We start from the raw sequence: 18,540 nt of genomic DNA on the forward strand, positions 1-18,540 counted from the left end.
CAAAACGCTGCTATCTAACAGAACGGTTGTCAATGTGAGCACTCAACTTCCAGAGTTAAACCCGTGTGTGGATTCAGCAGTCTGCAAACACTTTCTGTGCAGAGTTTCAAAACAGGCGTTTTCAGCCCAATACCGGCATATGGAAGAAACAGCAGAAAGCCCAGGGAAATATCTGCTTCTAAATCCAAAACGCAGCTATCTAGCAGAACGGTTGTCAATGTGTGCACTCAACTTCCAGAGTTAAACCCGTGTGTGGATTCAGCAGTCTGCAAACACTTTCTGTGCAGAGTTTCAAAACAGGCGTTTTCAGCCCAATACCGGCATATGGAAGAAACAGCAGAAAGCCCAGGGAAATATCTTATTCTAAATCCAAAACGCAGCTATCTAACAGAACGGTTGTCAATGTGTGCACTCAACTTCCAGAGTTAAACCCGTGTGTGGATTCAGCAGTCTGCAAACACTTTCTGTGCAGAGTTTCAAAACAGACGTTTTCAGCCCATTACCGGCATATGGAAGAAACAGCAGAAAGCACAGGGAAATATCTGCTTCTAAATCCAAAACGCAGCTATCTAACAGAACGGTTGTCAATGTGTGCACTCAACTTCCAGAGTTAAACCCGTGTGTGGATTCAGCAGTCTGCAAACACTTTCTGTGCAGAGTTTCAAAACAGGCGTTTTCAGCCCAATACCGGCATATGGAAGAAACAGCAGAAAGCCCAGGGAAATATCTGCTTCTAAATCCAAAACGCAGCTATCTAACAGAACGGTTGTCAATGTGTGCCCTCAACTTCCAGAGTTAAACCCGTGTGTGGATTCAGCAGTCTGCAAACACTTTCTGTGCAGAGTTTCAAAACAGACGTTTTCAGCCCGTTACCGGCATATGGAAGAAACAGCAGAAAGCACAGGGAAATATCTGCTTCTAAATCCAAAACGCAGCTATCTAACAGAACGGTTGTCAATGTGTGCACTCAACTTCCAGAGTTAAACCCGTGTGTGGATTCAGCAGTCTGCAAACACTTTCTCTGCAGAGTTTCAAAACAGGCGTTTTCAGCCCAATACCGGCATATGGAAGAAACAGCAGAAAGCCCAGGGAAATATCTGCTTCTAAATCCAAAACGCAGCTATCTAACAGAACGGTTGTCAATGTGTGCACTCAACTTCCAGAGTTAAACCCGTGTGTGGATTCAGTAGTCTGCAAACACTTTCTGTGCAGAGTTTCAAAACAGGCGTTTTCAGCCCAATACCGGTATATGGAAGAAACAGCAGAACGCCCAGGGAAATATCTGCTTCTAAATCCAAAACGCAGCTATCTAACAGAACGGTTGTCAATGTGTGCACTCAACTTCCAGAGTTAAACCCGTGTGTGGATTCAGCAGTCTGCAAACACTTTCTGTGCAGAGTTTCAAAACAGGCGTTTTCAGCCCAATACCGGCATATGGAAGAAACAGCAGAAAGCCCAGGGAAATATCTGCTTCTAAATCCAAAACGCTGCTATCTAACAGAACGGTTGTCAATGTGAGCACTCAACTTCCAGAGTTAAACCCGTGTGTGGATTCAGCAGTCTGCAAACACTTTCTGTGCAGAGTTTCAAAACAGGCGTTTTCAGCCCAATACCGGCATATGGAAGAAACAGCAGAAAGCCCAGGGAAATATCTGCTTCTAAATCCAAAACGCAGCTATCTAACAGAACGGTTGTCAATGTGTGCACTCAACTTCCAGAGTTAAACCCGTGTGTGGATTCAGCAGTCTGCAAACACTTTCTGTGCAGAGTTTCAAAACAGGCGTTTTCAGCCCAATACCGGCATATGGAAGAAACAGCAGAAAGCCCAGGGAAATATCTGATTCTAAATCCAAAACGCAGCTATCTAACAGAACGGTTGTCAATCTGTGCACTCAACTTCCAGAGTTAAACCCGTGTGTGGATTCAGCAGTCTGCAAACACTTTCTCTGCAGAGTTTCAAAACAGGCGTTTTCAGCCCAATACCGGCATATGGAAGAAACAGCAGAAAGCCCAGGGAAATATCTGATTCTAAATCCAAAACGCAGCTATCTAACAGAACGGTTGTCAATGTGTGCACTCAACTTCCAGAGTTAAACCCGTGTGTGGATTCAGCAGTCTGCAAACACTTTCTGTGCAGAGTTTCAAAACAGACGTTTTCAGCCCATTACCGGCATATGGAAGAAACAGCAGAAAGCACAGGGAAATATCTGCTTCTAAATCCAAAACGCAGCTATCTAACAGAACGGTTGTCAATGTGTGCACTCAACTTCCAGAGTTAAACCCGTGTGTGGATTCAGCAGTCTGCAAACACTTTCTGTGCAGAGTTTCAAAACAGGCGTTTTCAGCCCAATACCGGCATATGGAAGAAACAGCAGAAAGCCCAGGGAAATATCTGCTTCTAAATCCAAAACGCAGCTATCTAACAGAACGGTTGTCAATGTGAGCACTCAACTTCCAGAGTTAAACCCGTGTGTGGATTCAGCAGTCTGCAAACACTTTCTGTGCAGAGTTTCAAAACAGGCGTTTTCAGCCCAATACCGGCATATGGAAGAAACAGCAGAAAGCACAGGGAAATATCTGCTTCTAAATCCAAAACGCAGCTATCTAACAGAACGGTTGTCAATGTGTGCACTCAACTTCCAGAGTTAAACCCGTGTGTGGATTCAGCAGTCTGCAAACACTTTCTGTGCAGAGTTTCAAAACAGGCGTTTTCAGCCCAATACCGGCATATGGAAGAAACAGCAGAAAGCCCAGGGAAATATCTGCTTCTAAATCCAAAACGCAGCTATCTAACAGAACGGTTGTCAATGTGTGCACTCAACTTCCAGAGTTAAACCCGTGTGTGGATTCAGCAGTCTGCAAACACTTTCTCTGCAGAGTTTCAAAACAGGCGTTTTCAGCCCAATACCGGCATATGGAAGAAACAGCAGAAAGCCCAGGGAAATATCTGATTCTAAATCCAAAACGCAGCTATCTAACAGAACGGTTGTCAATGTGTGCACTCAACTTCCAGAGTTAAACCCGTGTGTGGATTCAGCAGTCTGCAAACACTTTCTGTGCAGAGTTTCAAAACAGACGTTTTCAGCCCATTACCGGCATATGGAAGAAACAGCAGAAAGCACAGGGAAATATCTGCTTCTAAATCCAAAACGCAGCTATCTAACAGAACGGTTGTCAATGTGTGCACTCAACTTCCAGAGTTAAACCCGTGTGTGGATTCAGCAGTCTGCAAACACTTTCTGTGCAGAGTTTCAAAACAGGCGTTTTCAGCCCAATACCGGCATATGGAAGAAACAGCAGAAAGCCCAGGGAAATATCTGCTTCTAAATCCAAAACGCAGCTATCTAACAGAACGGTTGTCAATGTGTGCACTCAACTTCCAGAGTTAAACCCGTGTGTGGATTCAGCAGTCTGCAAACACTTTCTGTGCAGAGTTTCAAAACAGGCGTTTTCAGCCCAATACCGGTATATGGAAGAAACAGCAGAACGCCCAGGGAAATATCTGCTTCTAAATCCAAAACGCAGCTATCTAACAGAACGGTTGTCAATGTGTGCACTCAACTTCCAGAGTTAAACCCGTGTGTGGATTCAGCAGTCTGCAAACACTTTCTGTGCAGAGTTTCAAAACAGGCGTTTTCAGCCCAATACCGGCATATGGAAGAAACAGCAGAAAGCCCAGGGAAATATCTGCTTCTAAATCCAAAACGCTGCTATCTAACAGAACGGTTGTCAATGTGAGCACTCAACTTCCAGAGTTAAACCCGTGTGTGGATTCAGCAGTCTGCAAACACTTTCTGTGCAGAGTTTCAAAACAGGCGTTTTCAGCCCAATACCGGCATATGGAAGAAACAGCAGAAAGCCCAGGGAAATATCTGCTTCTAAATCCAAAACGCAGCTATCTAACAGAACGGTTGTCAATGTGTGCACTCAACTTCCAGAGTTAAACCCGTGTGTGGATTCAGCAGTCTGCAAACACTTTCTGTGCAGAGTTTCAAAACAGGCGTTTTCAGCCCAATACCGGCATATGGAAGAAACAGCAGAAAGCCCAGGGAAATATCTGATTCTAAATCCAAAACGCAGCTATCTAACAGAACGGTTGTCAATCTGTGCACTCAACTTCCAGAGTTAAACCCGTGTGTGGATTCAGCAGTCTGCAAACACTTTCTCTGCAGAGTTTCAAAACAGGCGTTTTCAGCCCAATACCGGCATATGGAAGAAACAGCAGAAAGCCCAGGGAAATATCTGATTCTAAATCCAAAACGCAGCTATCTAACAGAACGGTTGTCAATGTGTGCACTCAACTTCCAGAGTTAAACCCGTGTGTATTCAGCAGTCTGCAAACACTTTCTGTGCAGAGTTTCAAAACAGACGTTTTCAGCCCATTACCGGCATATGGAAGAAACAGCAGAAAGCACAGGGAAATATCTGCTTCTAAATCCAAAACGCAGCTATCTAACAGAACGGTTGTCAATGTGTGCACTCAACTTCCAGAGTTAAACCCGTGTGTGGATTCAGCAGTCTGCAAACACTTTCTGTGCAGAGTTTCAAAACAGGCGTTTTCAGCCCAATACCGGCATATGGAAGAAACAGCAGAAAGCCCAGGGAAATATCTGCTTCTAAATCCAAAACGCAGCTATCTAACAGAACGGTTGTCAATGTGAGCACTCAACTTCCAGAGTTAAACCCGTGTGTGGATTCAGCAGTCTGCAAACACTTTCTGTGCAGAGTTTCAAAACAGGCGTTTTCAGCCCAATACCGGCATATGGAAGAAACAGCAGAAAGCACAGGGAAATATCTGCTTCTAAATCCAAAACGCAGCTATCTAACAGAACGGTTGTCAATGTGTGCACTCAACTTCCAGAGTTAAACCCGTGTGTGGATTCAGCAGTCTGCAAACACTTTCTGTGCAGAGTTTCAAAACAGGCGTTTTCAGCCCAATACCGGCATATGGAAGAAACAGCAGAAAGCCCAGGGAAATATCTGCTTCTAAATCCAAAACGCAGCTATCTAACAGAACGGTTGTCAATGTGTGCACTCAACTTCCAGAGTTAAACCCGTGTGTGGATTCAGCAGTCTGCAAACACTTTCTGTGCAGAGCTTCAAAACAGACGTTTTCAGCCCGTTACCGGCATATGGAAGAAACAGCAGAAAGCACAGGGAAATATCTGCTTCTAAATCCAAAACGCAGCTATCTAACAGAACGGTTGTCAATGTGTGCACTCAACTTCCAGAGTTAAACCCGTGTGTGGATTCAGCAGTCTGCAAACACTTTCTGTGCAGAGTTTCAAAACAGGCGTTTTCAGCCCAATACCGGCATATGGAAGAAACAGCAGAAAGCCCAGGGAAATATCTGCTTCTAAATCCAAAACGCAGCTATCTAACAGAACGGTTGTCAATGTGTGCACTCAACTTCCAGAGTTAAACCCGTGTGTGGATTCAGCAGTCTGCAAACACTTTCTGTGCAGAGTTTCAAAACAGACGTTTTCAGCCCATTACCGGCATATGGAAGAAACAGCAGAAAGCACAGGGAAATATCTGCTTCTAAATCCAAAACGCAGCTATCTAACAGAACGGTTGTCAATGTGAGCACTCAACTTCCAGAGTTAAACCCGTGTGTGGATTCAGCAGTCTGCAAACACTTTCTGTGCAGAGTTTCAAAACAGGCGTTTTCAGCCCAATACCGGCATATGGAAGAAACAGCAGAAAGCCCAGGGTAGTATCTGCTTCTAAATCCAAAACGCAGCTATCTAACAGAACGGTTGTCAATGTGTGCACTCAACTTCCAGAGTTAAACCCGTGTGTGGATTCAGCAGTCTGCAAACACTTTCTGTGCAGAGTTTCAAAACAGGCGTTTTAAGCCCAATACCGGTATATGGAAGAAACAGCAGAAAGCCCAGGGAAATATCTGCTTCTAAATCCAAAACGCAGCTATCTAACAGAACGGTTGTCAATGTGTGCACTCAACTTCCAGAGTTAAACCCGTGTGTGGATTCAGCAGTCTGCAAACACTTTCTGTGCAGAGTTTCAAAACAGGCGTTTTCAGCCCAATACCGGCATATGGAAGAAACAGCAGAAAGCCCAGGGAAATATCTGCTTGTAAATCCAAAACGCTGCTATCTAACAGAACGGTTGTCAATGTGAGCACTCAACTTCCAGAGTTAAACCCGTGTGTGGATTCAGCAGTCTGCAAACACTTTCTGTGCAGAGTTTCAAAACAGGCGTTTTCAGCCCAATACCGGCATATGGAAGAAACAGCAGAAAGCCCAGGGAAATATCTGATTCTAAATCCAAAACGCAGCTATCTAACAGAACGGTTGTCAATGTGTGCACTCAACTTCCAGAGTTAAACCCGTGTGTGGATTCAGCAGTCTGCAAACACTTTCTGTGCAGAGTTTCAAAACAGGCGTTTTCAGCCCAATACCGGCATATGGAAGAAACAGCAGAAAGCCCAGGGAAATATCTGCTTCTAAATCCAAAACGCTGCTATCTAACAGAACGGTTGTCAATGTGAGCACTCAACTTCCAGAGTTAAACCCGTGTGTGGATTCAGCAGTCTGCAAACACTTTCTGTGCAGAGTTTCAAAACAGGCGTTTTCAGCCCAATACCGGCATATGGAAGAAACAGCAGAAAGCCCAGGGAAATATCTGATTCTAAATCCAAAACGCAGCTATCTAACAGAACGGTTGTCAATGTGTGCACTCAACTTCCAGAGTTAAACCCGTGTGTGGATTCAGCAGTCTGCAAACACTTTCTGTGCAGAGTTTCAAAACAGACGTTTTCAGCCCATTACCGGCATATGGAAGAAACAGCAGAAAGCACAGGGAAATATCTGCTTCTAAATCCAAAACGCAGCTATCTAACAGAACGGTTGTCAATGTGTGCACTCAACTTCCAGAGTTAAACCCGTGTGTGGATTCAGCAGTCTGCAAACACTTTCTGTGCAGAGTTTCAAAACAGGCGTATTCAGCCCAATACCGGCATATGGAAGAAACAGCAGAAAGCCCAGGGAAATATCTGCTTCTAAATCCAAAACGCTGCTATCCAACAGAACGGTTTTCAATGTGAGCACTCAACTTCCAGAGTTAAACCCGTGTGTGGATTCAGCAGTCTGCAAACACTTTCTGTGCAGAGTTTCAAAACAGGCGTTTTCAGCCCAATACCGGCATATGGAAGAAACAGCAGAAAGCCCAGGGAAATATCTGCTTCTAAATCCAAAACGCTGCTATCTAACAGAACGGTTGTCAATGTCAGCACTCAACTTCCAGAGTTAAACCCGTGTGTGGATTCATCAGTCTGCAAACACTTTCTGTGCAGAGATTCAAAACAGGCGTTTTCAGCCCAATACCGGCATATGGAAGAAACAGCAGAAAGCCCAGGGAAATATCTGATTCTAAATCCAAAACGCAGCTATCTAACAGAACGGTTGTCAATGTGTGCACTCAACTTCCAGAGTTAAACCCGTGTGTGGATTCAGCAGTCTGCAAACACTTTCTGTGCAGAGTTTCAAAACAGACGTTTTCAGCCCATTACCGGCATATGGAAGAAACAGCAGAAAGCCCAGGGAAATATCTGCTTCTAAATCCAAAACGCAGCTATCTAACAGAACGGTTGTCAATGTGTGCACTCAACTTCCAGAGTTAAACCCGTGTGTGGATTCAGCAGTCTGCAAACACTTTCTGTGCAGAGTTTCAAAACAGGCCTTTTCAGTCCAATACCGGCATATGGAAGAAACAGCAGAAAGCCCAGGGAAATATCTGCTTCTAAATCCAAAACGCAGCTATCTAACAGAACGGTTGTCAATGTGTGCCCTCAACTTCCAGAGTTAAACCCGTGTGTGGATTCAGCAGTCTGCAAACACTTTCTGTGCAGAGTTTCAAAACAGACGTTTTCAGCCTATTACCGGCATATGGAAGAAAGAGCAGAAATCCCAGGGAAATATCTGCTTCTAAATCCAAAACGCAGCTATCTATCAGAACGGTTGTCAATGTGTGCACTCAACTTCCAGAGTTAAACCCGTGTGTGGATTCAGCAGTCTGCAAACACTTTCTGTGCAGAGTTTCAAAACAGGCGTTTTCAGCCCAATACCGGCTTATGGAAGAAACAGCAGAAAGCCCAGGGAAATATCTGCTTCTAAATCCAAAACGCAGCTATCTAACAGAACGGTTGTCAATGTGTGCACTCAACTTCCAGAGTTAAACCCGTGTGTGGATTCAGCAGTCTGCAAACACTTTCTGTGCAGAGTTTCAAAACAGACGTTTTCAGCCCATTACCGGCATATGGAAGAAACAGCAGAAAGCACAGGGAAATATCTGCTTCTAAATCCAAAACGCAGCTATCTAACAGAACGGTTGTCAATGTGAGCACTCAACTTCCAGAGTTAAACCCGTGTGTGGATTCAGCAGTCTGCAAACACTTTCTGTGCAGAGTTTCAAAACAGGCGTTTTCAGCCCAATACCGGCATATGGAAGAAACAGCAGAAAGCCCAGGGAAATAACTGCTTCTAAATCCAAAACGCAGCTATCTAACAGAACGGTTGTCAATGTGAGCACTCAACTTCCAGAGTTAAACCCGTGTGTGGATTCAGCAGTCTGCAAACACTTTCTGTGCAGAGTTTCAAAACAGGCGTTTTCAGCCCAATACCGGCATATGGAAGAAACAGCAGAAAGCACAGGGAAATATCTGCTTCTAAATCCAAAACGCAGCTATCTAACAGAACGGTTGTCAATGTGTGCACTCAACTTCCAGAGTTAAACCCGTGTGTGGATTCAGCAGTCTGCAAACACTTTCTGTGCAGAGTTTCAAAACAGGCGTTTTCAGCCCAATACCCGGCATATGGAAGAAACACCAGAAAGCCCAGGGAAATATCTGCTTCTAAATCCAAAACACTGCTATCTAACAGAACGGTTGTCAATGTGAGCACTCAACTTCCAGAGTTAAACCCGTGTGTGGATTCAGCAGTCTGCAAACACTTTCTGTGCAGAGATTCAAAACAGGCGTTTTCAGCCCAATACCGGCATATGGAAGAAACAGCAGAAAGCCCAGGGAAATATCTGATTCTAAATCCAAAACGCAGCTATCTAACAGAACGGTTGTCAATGTGTGCACTCAACTTCCAGAGTTAAACCCGTGTGTGGATTCAGCAGTCTGCAAACACTTTCTGTGCAGAGTTTCAAAACAGGTGTTTTCAGCCCAATACCGGCATATGGAAGAAACAGCAGAAAGCCCAGGGAAATATCTGCTTCTAAATCCAAAACGCAGCTATCTAACAGAACGGTTGTCAATGTGTGCACTCAACTTCCAGAGTTAAACCCGTGTGTGGATTCAGCAGTCTGCAAACACTTTCTGTGCAGAGTTTCAAAACAGGCGTTTTCAGTCCAATACCGGCATATGGAAGAAACAGCAGAAAGCATAGGGAAATATCTGCTTCTAAATCCAAAACGCAGCTATCTAACAGAACGGTTGTCAATGTGTGCCCTCAACTTCCAGAGTTAAACCCGTGTGTGGATTCAGCAGTCTGCAAACACATTCTGTGCAGAGTTTCAAAACAGACGTTTTCAGCCCATTACCGGCATATGGAAGAAAGAGCAGAAAGCAAAGGGAAATATCTGCTTCTAAATCCAAAACGCAGCTATCTATCAGAACGGTTGTCAATGTGTGCACTCAACTTCCAGAGTTAAACCCGTGTGTGGATTCAGCAGTCTGCAAACACTTTCTGTGCAGAGTTTCAAAACAGGCGTTTTCAGCCCAATACCGGCATATGGAAGAAACAGCAGAAAGCCCAGGGAATTATCTGCTTCTAAATCCAAAACGCAGCTATCTAACAGAACGGTTGTCAATGTGTGCACTCAACTTCCAGAGTTAAACCCGTGTGTGGATTCAGCAGTCTGCAAACACTTTCTGTGCAGAGTTTCAAAACAGACGTTTTCAGCCCATTACCGGCATATGGAAGAAACAGCAGAAAGCACAGGGAAATATCTGCTTCTAAATCCAAAACGCAGCTATCTAACAGAACGGTTGTCAATGTGAGCACTCAACTTCCAGAGTTAAACCCGTGTGTGGATTCAGCAGTCTGCAAACACTTTCTGTGCAGAGTTTCAAAACAGGCGTTTTCAGCCCAATACCGGCATATGGAAGAAACAGCAGAAAGCCCAGGGAAATATCTGCTTCTAAATCCAAAACGCAGCTATCTAACAGAACGGTTGTCAATGTGAGCACTCAACTTCCAGAGTTAAACCCGTGTGTGGATTCAGCAGTCTGCAAACACTTTCTGTGCAGAGTTTCAAAACAGGCGTTTTCAGCCCAATACCGGCATATGGAAGAAACAGCAGAAAGCACAGGGAAATATCTGCTTCTAAATCCAAAACGCAGCTATCTAACAGAACGGTTGTCAATGTGTGCACTCAACTTCCAGAGTTAAACCCGTGTGTGGATTCAGCAGTCTGCAAACACTTTCTGTGCAGAGTTTCAAAACAGGCGTTTTCAGCCCAATACCGGCATATGGAAGAAACAGCAGAAAGCCCAGGGAAATATCTGCTTCTAAATCCAAAACGCAGCTATCTAACAGAACGGTTGTCAATGTGTGCACTCAACTTCCAGAGTTAAACCCGTGTGTGGATTCAGCAGTCTGCAAACACTTTCTGTGCAGAGCTTCAAAACAGACGTTTTCAGCCCGTTACCGGCATATGGAAGAAACAGCAGAAAGCACAGGGAAATATCTGCTTCTAAATCCAAAACGCAGCTATCTAACAGAACGGTTGTCAATGTGTGCACTCAACTTCCAGAGTTAAACCCGTGTGTGGATTCAGCAGTCTGCAAACACTTTCTGTGCAGAGTTTCAAAACAGGCGTTTTCAGCCCAATACCGGCATATGGAAGAAACAGCAGAAAGCCCAGGGAAATATCTGCTTCTAAATCCAAAACGCAGCTATCTAACAGAACGGTTGTCAATGTGTGCACTCAACTTCCAGAGTTAAACCCGTGTGTGGATTCAGCAGTCTGCAAACACTTTCTTTGCAGAGTTTCAAAACAGGCGTTTTCAGCCCAATACCGGCATATGGAAGAAACAGCAGAAAGCCCAGGGAAATATCTGCTTCTAAATCCAAAACGCAGCTATCTAACAGAACGGTTGTCAATGTGAGCACTCAACTTCCAGAGTTAAACCCGTGTGTGGATTCAGCAGTCTGCAAACACTTTCTGTGCAGAGTTTCAAAACAGGCGTTTTCAGCCCAATACCGGCATATGGAAGAAACAGCAGAAAGCACAGGGAAATATCTGCTTCTAAATCCAAAACGCAGCTATCTAACAGAACGGTTGTCAATGTGTGCACTCAACTTCCAGAGTTAAACCCGTGTGTGGATTCAGCAGTCTGCAAACACTTTCTGTGCAGAGTTTCAAAACAGGCGTTTTCAGCCCAATACCGGCATATGGAAGAAACAGCAGAAAGCCCAGGGAAATATCTGCTTCTAAATCCAAAACGCAGCTATCTAACAGAACGGTTGTCAATGTGTGCACTCAACTTCCAGAGTTAAACCCGTGTGTGGATTCAGCAGTCTGCAAACACTTTCTGTGCAGAGCTTCAAAACAGACGTTTTCAGCCCGTTACCGGCATATGGAAGAAACAGCAGAAAGCACAGGGAAATATCTGCTTCTAAATCCAAAACGCAGCTATCTAACAGAACGGTTGTCAATGTGTGCACTCAACTTCCAGAGTTAAACCCGTGTGTGGATTCAGCAGTCTGCAAACACTTTCTGTGCAGAGCTTCAAAACAGGCGTTTTCAGCCCAATACCGGCATATGGAAGAAACAGCAGAAAGCACAGGGAAATATCTGCTTCTAAATCCAAAACGCAGCTATCTAACAGAACGGTTGTCAATGTGTGCACTCAACTTCCAGAGTAAAACCCGTGTGTGGATTCAGCAGTCTGCAAACACTTTCTGTGCAGAGTTTCAAAACAGGTCTTTTCAGTCCAATACCGGCATATGGAAGAAACAGCAGAAAGCCCAGGGAAATATCTGCTTCTAAATCCAAAACGCAGCTATCTAACAGAACGGTTGTCAATGTGTGCCCTCAACTTCCAGAGTTAAACCCGTGTGTGGATTCAGCAGTCTGCAAACACTTTCTGTGCAGAGTTTCAAAACAGACGTTTTCAGCCTATTACCGGCATATGGAAGAAAGAGCAGAAATCCCAGGGAAATATCTGCTTCTAAATCCAAAACGCAGCTATCTATCAGAACGGTTGTCAATGTGTGCACTCAACTTCCAGAGTTAAACCCGTGTGTGGATTCAGCAGTCTGCAAACACTTTCTGTGCAGAGTTTCAAAACAGGCGTTTTCAGCCCAATACCGGCATATGGAAGAAACAGCAGAAAGCCCAGGGAAATATCTGCTTCTAAATCCAAAACGCAGCTATCTAACAGAACGGTTGTCAATGTGTGCACTCAACTTCCAGAGTTAAACCCGTGTGTGGATTCAGCAGTCTGCAAACACTTTCTGTGCAGAGTTTCAAAACAGACGTTTTCAGCCCATTACCGGCATATGGAAGAAACAGCAGAAAGCACAGGGAAATATCTGCTTCTAAATCCAAAACGCAGCTATCTAACAGAACGGTTGTCAATGTGAGCACTCAACTTCCAGAGTTAAACCCGTGTGTGGATTCAGCAGTCTGCAAACACTTTCTGTGCAGAGTTTCAAAACAGGCGTTTTCAGCCCAATACCGGCATATGGAAGAAACAGCAGAAAGCCCAGGGAAATAACTGCTTCTAAATCCAAAACGCAGCTATCTAACAGAACGGTTGTCAATGTGAGCACTCAACTTCCAGAGTTAAACCCGTGTGTGGATTCAGCAGTCTGCAAACACTTTCTGTGCAGAGTTTCAAAACAGGCGTTTTCAGCCCAATACCGGCATATGGAAGAAACAGCAGAAAGCACAGGGAAATATCTGCTTCTAAATCCAAAACGCAGCTATCTAACAGAACGGTTGTCAATGTGTGCACTCAACTTCCAGAGTTAAACCCGTGTGTGGATTCAGCAGTCTGCAAACACTTTCTGTGCAGAGTTTCAAAACAGGCGTTTTCAGCCCAATACCGGCATATGGAAGAAACACCAGAAAGCCCAGGGAAATATCTGCTTCTAAATCCAAAACACTGCTATCTAACAGAACGGTTGTCAATGTGAGCACTCAACTTCCAGAGTTAAACCCGTGTGTGGATTCAGCAGTCTGCAAACACTTTCTGTGCAGAGATTCAAAACAGGCGTTTTCAGCCCAATACCGGCATATGGAAGAAACAGCAGAAAGCCCAGGGAAATATCTGATTCTAAATCCAAAACGCAGCTATCTAACAGAACGGTTGTCAATGTGTGCACTCAACTTCCAGAGTTAAACCCGTGTGTGGATTCAGCAGTCTGCAAACACTTTCTGTGCAGAGTTTCAAAACAGACGTTTTCAGCCCATTACCGGCATATGGAAGAAACAGCAGAAAGCCCAGGGAAATATCTGCTTCTAAATCCAAAACGCAGCTATCTAACAGAACGGTTGTCAATGTGTGCACTCAACTTCCAGAGTTAAACCCGTGTGTGGATTCAGCAGTCTGCAAACACTTTCTGTGCAGAGTTTCAAAACAGGCGTTTTCAGTCCAATACCGGCATATGGAAGAAACAGCAGAAAGCATAGGGAAATATCTGCTTCTAAATCCAAAACGCAGCTATCTAACAGAACGGTTGTCAATGTGTGCCCTCAACTTCCAGAGTTAAACCCGTGTGTGGATTCAGCAGTCTGCAAACACATTCTGTGCAGAGTTTCAAAACAGACGTTTTCAGCCCATTACCGGCATATGGAAGAAAGAGCAGAAAGCAAAGGGAAATATCTGCTTCTAAATCCAAAACGCAGCTATCTATCAGAACGGTTGTCAATGTGTGCACTCAACTTCCAGAGTTAAACCCGTGTGTGGATTCAGCAGTCTGCAAACACTTTCTGTGCAGAGTTTCAAAACAGGCGTTTTCAGCCCAATACCGGCATATGGAAGAAACAGCAGAAAGCCCAGGGAATTATCTGCTTCTAAATCCAAAACGCAGCTATCTAACAGAACGGTTGTCAATGTGTGCACTCAACTTCCAGAGTTAAACCCGTGTGTGGATTCAGCAGTCTGCAAACACTTTCTGTGCAGAGTTTCAAAACAGACGTTTTCAGCCCATTACCGGCATATGGAAGAAACAGCAGAAAGCACAGGGAAATATCTGCTTCTAAATCCAAAACGCAGCTATCTAACAGAACGGTTGTCAATGTGAGCACTCAACTTCCAGAGTTAAACCCGTGTGTGGATTCAGCAGTCTGCAAACACTTTCTGTGCAGAGTTTCAAAACAGGCGTTTTCAGCCCAATACCGGCATATGGAAGAAACAGCAGAAAGCCCAGGGAAATATCTGCTTCTAAATCCAAAACGCAGCTATCTAACAGAACGGTTGTCAATGTGAGCACTCAACTTCCAGAGTTAAACCCGTGTGTGGATTCAGCAGTCTGCAAACACTTTCTGTGCAGAGTTTCAAAACAGGCGTTTTCAGCCCAATACCGGCATATGGAAGAAACAGCAGAAAGCACAGGGAAATATCTGCTTCTAAATCCAAAACGCAGCTATCTAACAGAACGGTTGTCAATGTGTGCCCTCAACTTCCAGAGTTAAACCCGTGTGTGGATTCAGCAGTCTGCAAACACTTTCTGTGCAGAGTTTCAAAACAGGCGTTTTCAGCCCAATACCGGCATATGGAAGAAACAGCAGAAAGCCCAGGGAAATATCTGCTTCTAAATCCAAAACGCAGCTATCTAACAGAACGGTTGTCAATGTGTGCACTCAACTTCCAGAGTTAAACCCGTGTGTGGATTCAGCAGTCTGCAAACACTTTCTGTGCAGAGCTTCAAAACAGACGTTTTCAGCCCGTTACCGGCATATGGAAGAAACAGCAGAAAGCACAGGGAAATATCTGCTTCTAAATCCAAAACGCAGCTATCTAACAGAACGGTTGTCAATGTGTGCACTCAACTTCCAGAGTTAAACCCGTGTGTGGATTCAGCAGTCTGCAAACACTTTCTGTGCAGAGTTTCAAAACAGGCGTTTTCAGCCCAATACCGGCATATGGAAGAAACAGCAGAAAGCCCAGGGAAATATCTGCTTCTAAATCCAAAACGCAGCTATCTAACAGAACGGTTGTCAATGTGTGCACTCAACTTCCAGAGTTAAACCCGTGTGTGGATTCAGCAGTCTGCAAACACTTTCTGTGCAGAGTTTCAAAACAGGCGTTTTCAGCCCAATACCGGCATATGGAAGAAACAGCAGAAAGCCCAGGGAAATATCTGCTTCTAAATCCAAAACGCAGCTATCTAACAGAACGGTTGTCAATGTGAGCACTCAACTTCCAGAGTTAAACCCGTGTGTGGATTCAGCAGTCTGCAAACACTTTCTGTGCAGAGTTTCAAAACAGGCGTTTTCAGCCCAATACCGGCATATGGAAGAAACAGCAGAAAGCACAGGGAAATATCTGCTTCTAAATCCAAAACGCAGCTATCTAACAGAACGGTTGTCAATGTGTGCACTCAACTTCCAGAGTTAAACCCGTGTGTGGATTCAGCAGTCTGCAAACACTTTCTGTGCAGAGTTTCAAAACAGGCGTTTTCAGCCCAATACCGGCATATGGAAGAAACAGCAGAAAGCCCAGGGAAATATCTGCTTCTAAATCCAAAACGCAGCTATCTAACAGAACGGTTGTCAATGTGTGCACTCAACTTCCAGAGTTAAACCCGTGTGTGGATTCAGCAGTCTGCAAACACTTTCTGTGCAGAGCTTCAAAACAGACGTTTTCAGCCCGTTACCGGCATATGGAAGAAACAGCAGAAAGCACAGGGAAATATCTGCTTCTAAATCCAAAACGCAGCTATCTAACAGAACGGTTGTCAATGTGTTCACTCAACTTCCAGAGTTAAACCCGTGTGTGGATTCAGCAGTCTGCAAACACTTTCTGTGCAGAGTTTCAAAACAGGCGTTTTCAGCCCAATACCGGCATATGGAAGAAACAGCAGAAAGCCCAGGGAAATATCTGCTTCTAAATCCAAAACGCAGCTATCTAACAGAACGGTTGTCAATGTGTGCACTCAACTTCCAGAGTTAAACCCGTGTGTGGATTCAGCAGTCTGCAAACACTTTCTGTGCAGAGTTTCAAAACAGACGTTTTCAGCCCATTACCGGCATATGGAAGAAACAGCAGAAAGCACAGGGAAATATCTGCTTCTAAATCCAAAACGCAGCTATCTAACAGAACGGTTGTCAATGTGTGCACTCAACTTCCAGAGTTAAACCCGTGTGTGGATTCAGCAGTCTGCAAACACTTTCTGTGCAGAGTTTCAAAACAGGCGTTTTCAGCCCAATACCGGCAAATGGAAGAAACAGCAGAAAGCCCAGGGTAGTATCTGCTTCTAAATCCAAAACGCAGCTATCTAACAGAACGGTTGTCAATGTGTGCACTCAACTTCCAGAGTTAAACCCGTGTGTGGATTCAGCAGTCTGCAAACACTTTCTGTGCAGAGTTTCAAAACAGGCGTTTTCAGCCCAATACCGGTATATGGAAGAAACAGCAGAAAGCCCAGGGAAATATCTGCTTCTAAATCCAAAACGCAGCTATCTAACAGAACGGTTGTCAATGTGTGCACTCAACTTCCAGAGTTAAACCCGTGTGTGGATTCAGCAGTCTGCAAACACTTTCTGTGCAGAGTTTCAAAACAGGCGTTTTCAGCCCAATACCGGCATATGGAAGAAACAGCAGAAAGCCCAGGGAAATATCTGCTTCTAAATCCAAAACGCTGCTATCTAACAGAACGGTTGTCAATGTGAGCACTCAACTTCCAGAGTTAAACCCGTGTGTGGATTCAGCAGTCTGCAAACACTTTCTGTGCAGAGTTTCAAAACAGGCGTTTTCAGCCCAATACCGGCATATGGAAGAAACAGCAGAAAGCCCAGGGAAATATCTGCTTCTAAATCCAAAACGCAGCTATCTAACAGAACGGTTGTCAATGTGTGCACTCAACTTCCAGAGTTAAACCCGTGTGTGGATTCAGCAGTCTGCAAACACTTTCTGTGCAGAGTTTCAAAACAGGCGTTTTCAGCCCAATACCGGCATATGGAAGAAACAGCAGAAAGCCCAGGGAAATATCTGCTTCTAAATCCAAAACGCTGCTATCTAACAGAACGGTTGTCAATGTGAGCACTCAACTTCCAGAGTTAAACCCGTGTGTGGATTCAGCAGTCTGCAAACACTTTCTGTGCAGAGTTTCAAAACAGGCGTTTTCAGCCCAATACCGGCATATGGAAGAAACAGCAGAAAGCCCAGGGAAATATCTGATTCTAAATCCAAAACGCAGCTATCTAACAGAACGGTTGTCAATGTGTGCACTCAACTTCCAGAGTTAAACCCGTGTGTGGATTCAGCAGTCTGCAAACACTTTCTGTGCAGAGTTTCAAAACAGGCGTTTTCAGCCCAATACCGGCATATGGAAGAAACAGCAGAAAGCCCAGGGAAATATCTGCTTCTAAATCCAAAACGCAGCTATCTAACAGAACGGTTGTCAATGTGTGCACTCAACTTCCAGAGTTAAACCCGTGTGTGGATTCAGCAGTCTGCAAACACTTTCTGTGCAGAGTTTCAAAACAGACGTTTTCAGCCCATTACCGGCATATGGAAGAAACAGCAGAAAGCACAGGGAAATATCTGCTTCTAAATCCAAAACGCAGCTATCTAACAGAACGGTTGTCAATGTGTGCACTCAACTTCCAGAGTTAAACCCGTGTGTGGATTCAGCAGTCTGCAAACACTTTCTTCGCAGAGTTTCAAAACAGGCGTATTCAGCCCAATACCGGCATATGGAAGAAACACCAGAAAGCCCAGGGAAATATCTGCTTCTAAATCCAAAACGCTGCTATCCAACAGAACGGTTTTCAATGTGAGCACTCAACTTCCAGAGTTAAACCCGTGTGTGGATTCAGCAGTCTGCAAACACTTTCTGTGCAGAGTTTCAAAACAGGCGTTTTCAGCCCAATACCGGCATATGGAAGAAACAGCAGAAAGCCCAGGGAAATATCTGCTTCTAAATCCAAAACGCTGCTATCTAACAGAACGGTTGTCAATGTCAGCACTCAACTTCCAGAGTTAAACCCGTGTGTGGATTCATCAGTCTGCAAACACTTTCTGTGCAGAGATTCAAAACAGGCGTTTTCAGCCCAATACCGGCATATGGAAGAAACAGCAGAAAGCCCAGGGAAATATCTGATTCTAAATCCAAAACGCAGCTATCTAACAGAACGGTTGTCAATGTGTGCACTCAACTTCCAGAGTTAAACCCGTGTGTGGATTCAGCAGTCTGCAAACACTTTCTGTGCAGAGTTTCAAAACAGGCGTTTTCAGCCCAATACCGGCATATGGAAGAAACAGCAGAAAGCCCAGGGAAATATCTGCTTCTAAATCCAAAACGCAGCTATCTAACAGAACGGTTGTCAATGTGTGCA

The sequence above is a fragment of the Aotus nancymaae genome, unplaced genomic scaffold (genome assembly GCF_030222135.1).
Source record: "Aotus nancymaae isolate 86718 unplaced genomic scaffold, 86718_ANA_hifiasm-v0.15.2.pri h1tg000041l, whole genome shotgun sequence".
NCBI lineage: Eukaryota > Metazoa > Chordata > Mammalia > Primates > Aotidae > Aotus > Aotus nancymaae.